The 4,766-nt window shown below is 37.7% G+C and overlaps 1 non-coding gene across 1 annotated transcript; it reads right to left on the reverse strand.

Moving 5' to 3' along the window:
• Nucleotides 1-2,138: 2,138 nt before the first annotated feature.
• Nucleotides 2,139-2,374, reverse strand: LOC133267391 (small nucleolar RNA U3). Its single transcript, XR_009742757.1, has one exon. It is a non-coding gene; the product is annotated as a small nucleolar RNA U3 (small nucleolar RNA).
• Between the last annotated feature and the right edge of the window lie 2,392 nt (nt 2,375-4,766).

Genomic DNA, 4,766 nt, shown 5'->3' on the forward strand with positions numbered 1-4,766 from the left:
GCCCCAATATCCTGTCTAACTACATGTCTTAGAACCTCCTTCTACTGTCTAACAAGTACAGTGTCTACAAAAATAAAAAATAACATTGTTCATAACCATTCTTATGAATGGAATATTGCCCTCTATCATAGATTACCCTTCAAAACACATTTTTATAGAGCAATCCCAAGTCTTTGCAACATGTAAAGTCATTTGTGCATGTAGAACAGTCATAGAATCACAGAATCATACAATGGTTAGGGTTGGAAGGGACCTTCAAGATCATGTAGTTCCAAACCCCTGCAGGGACCTGCCACAGGCAGGGATAATCCCTTTAATGTCTCTTGATCCCTACATTGCCTCATTTTTGATAATGAATATCCATCTATGAGTTGAGAGTCCTGCTTCCAGGCTTGTCAATGCATTCAAAACAGAAACCTGGGTCTGCCTTTTTCCGTTATTTAGAAATTTTCTTTAAGAGAAATTGAGAGTTTACAGTTATGGTTACCTTTTTCATATATGGGTACTTATGAGGTTATGCGTTAGAAATTCCAGCATATGCTGCTTAGAAATAAATTTACATCAGCAACCTCAGCCTGAAGTTAGGGTACACAGATAGGTCAGCCAAGAGTCTGGTGTCCTGGTTTCAGCTGTAACAGCTATTTTGCTCCTTCTTAGTAGCTAGTGCAGTGCTGTGTTTTGGCTTTAGTCTGAGAATAATGCTGATAACACACTGATATTTTAGTTGTTGATAAGTAACGTTTACCTTAATCAAGGACTTTTCAGTCTCTTATGCTGTGCCAGTAAGGAGGGACACAAGAAGCCAGGAGAGAGAAGGAACAGGACACCTGACTCAAACTAGCCAAAAGGGTATTGCATACCACAGAATGTCATGCCCAGTATATAAACTGGGGGGAGTTAGCTGGAAGGGCAGATCGCTGTTTGGGTTGGAATGGGTATTGTTTGGTGGGTGGTGAGCAATTGCATTGTGTATCACTTATGTTTATTGTGTTTTTTTTTCTTTCCCCTTTTGGTTTATATTCTCTCCCCTTTTTATTTCCCTTAATAGTAGTAGTAGCAGTAGCATTATACTGTACTTCAGTTATTAAACTGTTCTTATCTTGACCCATGGGGTTTGCATTCTTTCAATACTCCTACCCTTCCCATCCAGAAGGGGAGAAAGGGGAAGGGGATAGAAGGGTTGAGTGAATGGCTGTGTGGTGCTGAGTTACCAACTGCACTTAAACTATGACATCTGGTACACTGACTCTGTCACTGACCAGTGGTCAAAAAGCTACAAAAAATCAGGGCATACATTGATGCATATTAGTGTCTTCCATTTGTGAATTCTGCACATATTTTGTCCAGTTACACTGGACTAGCATCCTTTTTATTCCTTCCTCTGGTTCTGAAATTCTAAGCCATCTACTTCTTGATATGTAAATCTCTGCCAAAGAATGCTTTATTGTTGGTAATCATTACCCATACTTGACCTGGAAGTCCTGCTAATGCATCCAGGCTTGCTAATACATCCAGTTTCCCCCTTGATTTTCAGATTAAGGATCTTTCCAAGGAGTGACTGTTTCCTTTTTGGGACTCTACCAATTGTTTGATCTCAGCTTACTAGAAGAGTAATTGATAAACAAATATTATGAGATTTTTCATGAGAAAAGGTTTTCCTATATTGTCATTTCAGGTTTGTTTTTAATTTATTGATCCAAACAGACCCTCTTGTAAAACAGCTAACTTGTAAAATAGCTAACCTGTGCTATGCAATCAACATAGTCACTTAGCAAAAGACTAGTCCTTGCCACAGATCATGAAAAAGTGTCTTACAGCATCAGCTCTCTAATCAAACAGCAGGCTACCGGACAGCAAAACTAAACCAGACAAGATCAGGTGGGCTTAAAGCATTTTCAGCCTATTTTATCTGTAAGACTTTCAAAGTAAGACGAGGAATTAAAACATGACGTAAAACTGAAGAAACAGGCACATTAAAAAGTTTAGTTGAAGGCATATTTTTGCAGAAAAAGTACTTTGTACTTTCTTTTTGTCCTTCTTTTCAGAAGTTTTACAGCCTCTCTTCAGTAGTAGAGATGACAGCCAGAGGAGATAAACTAATACATTGTTGTGGTTTAAACCCAGTCAGGTAACTCGTTCACTCACTACCCCCCTTCTTTCCCTCCCGACACCACAAGGGGCGGGAACGGTCATCGATGGCGAGCGGCTCCTGCACAAGCAGCGCCGCCTGCCCGCCTCGCGCTCAGGAGACAGCACCTCGCTCCTCCTCGTGGTTTGTGACGCCGTTCAGGTGCGATCACTCTCTAGAGAAAGCCATTTTGCTGTTTCTGTCACACTCCATTTTAAGTCAAAGATTACTCAAAAGTAATGTCTTTTACCTAGACAAACAGATTATTTGCCAATATAGAATAAGGATTACCCAATTGAGGTTTTCCGTAGAAGTCCCTGATCACACAAATTCTTCGTGTGATGAGATCATAGACAGCCATTTTTGCCCTGTCATCTTTACATATTTTATTCCTTCAAATTCACAATCATTTATAAATACTTGAAGCAAGAGGGAAGTTAAACAAATCACAACAATGTTTATGGAAAGTTTTCATAGCCTGGCTGTGAAAAGTCTTATACAATGAGACCATCAGTTTTGGTGTCTCTTCTTAGTAACTGTTGAGAGCAGATTACTTAGCAGGTAATCACAACTTCCTTCAAGGTGGATTGAAGCTTTCGGTTTGAGGCTCAAGAAAGTGGGCTTGAATGGTGAAAAAAAATTAAAAAAAATTAGATTAGTGGAGCACATATCAAAAGATGACCACATCAGGTAAAGGGGTAATCAGTAAAAACACAGTATTAGCTTTCTTCTGATATTTATGGTTAGATATTTTCAGTGCAAAGATATGATCTAAAAAATATATTTCTATGTTTTTTCCTGATCTATTCAGATATGAAAATTATTTTTAGATAATTTTCAACATTTCTTGTATTTATTGGTTCTGTGAAAATAAATTAAACTATTTATTAAAAAAAACCCACACAAATGCATACTTTAAGAAATGAAAATATTTGATTTCTTTCTGCACAGGAAATGTGTAGAAGATGTGGGTATAGGTTTATAGGATCTCCATCAAAAAGAAGAATCAAAAAGATGGGGAAAGTGGTTATAATACTTATAAAACTCTGTTGGCTGAGAAAATATATTCCAAAATGATAGGCTAACTTCAAATTTTCTTAATATTTTTATTTCAGATAAAGACCTGACTAAGACAATCCCTTACCTTAGGGAAAATAAACACTTGAGTATGTCATATTGTGATTTACTGTCAGGTAAAACAAACTTTCCATGTGCCTGCTAGCCCCTGTGCCAATGTCCTTATAAACCATGAATTGACTTGCTTCCAGAAGAAGCATTTACTATTTGAACTTCTTTTAAACCTCTGTTCAGACTTCTTTTCTTTCCTTATCTTGTGGGAAGAGCATCCATCTCATGTTGCTGCTTAAACCTTGGGAAAATTAAATCCTTTGTTCTTCAGGACCTTGATCACCAATTAAAGCTAATACTGGCAGCTCAAGATATAGTGCAATGACTGCGAGTCAAATGAAAATATAGGACCCTATTAGTGTCTAATTGTCTTTACATCATCATAGTCATGGACTACTTCCACACTCACACCTCCATGCCATTAATGCAATGGCCACAGAGAATTTGGTAAGAAAGATTCCATTTACATTTTATTTCATATATCTTCTGAAATATATCAACATGGAGATAAATATTTCTCTTTATTTTCTGTACTTTTCCTCTCAAGTTATCATGCATTAGGGGCTTCAATGTTATTCCCTTCACATATACATTCATAAACTAACAGTTTACAGAGATTTCCCCATTACACTATCATACAGCAAAGAGCAAAGTATACAGCCCCTATCTCAATAGGAGATTATATGTAGCCATGTCCATGGCATACAGTACAGACTGGTCCAGAAAGGTGAACATGAAAAGACCCTTCCAGCAGTTTTGGTAAGTGCAACTATGAGCAACAACAAGCCTTTGAGCAAATTAAATGTGAGATATAGTTCATGCAGTAGCCCTTGGACCTGTCTGGACCGGGCTAGATGTAAAAAATGACTGCTACTGCTGAACCCAGGACACATGCCTAAAGTAATTTTGAAACTATAAAAATAAGGTAATGTAAGTTTGTGGAAAACCACTAAAATGAAAGGATATAACAGATTTGTTACTGACATCATCACTATACTACTCTAGTTTTAGGCTAGGATCAGCACAGTGGTGTTTCAAGCTTTTTCCTCTAACACCAGATGCACAGAGACAAAAGTGGTGCTGTAGTATAAGGCCAGCAGTCAGTTTAAGACTTCCTGCTTCTTAACTTTTTCACTATTTCCACTTTTTTGGAATCTCTTCGACATTGTCTGGTTTTTCTCTACAGGTGGCTTGGTAACATGGCAGTGCATCTAAAGCATGTTATCTGGAATTAATCTGTTGCTCTACAGTACAAGTAAGTGTCATGTGATGCACTTCACTGGTTTTATGATGTTCCTCCCTGCAGGCTACTCTGAAACGGTACAGATTAACTTGATATTTCCAAAAGGCAGCTCAGTGCAGGACACGACTTTCTAAGAGATTCTGCCATGGTACTCATTGGTCATGCTGAGAAAAATTGATCTCAGTTTATACACTGACCTTTTGTTCTTCCTTAGTCTGAAAGAAGAAAAATCCACAAGCTATATATTATTAGCTTTAAAAAAAAAAA

Source organism: Pezoporus flaviventris, unplaced genomic scaffold (assembly GCF_033815535.1).
Source record: "Pezoporus flaviventris isolate CSIRO_AGI_PZ_B2104156 unplaced genomic scaffold, CSIRO_AGI_Pfla_v1 ptg000007l, whole genome shotgun sequence".
Lineage (NCBI taxonomy): Eukaryota > Metazoa > Chordata > Aves > Psittaciformes > Psittacidae > Pezoporus > Pezoporus flaviventris.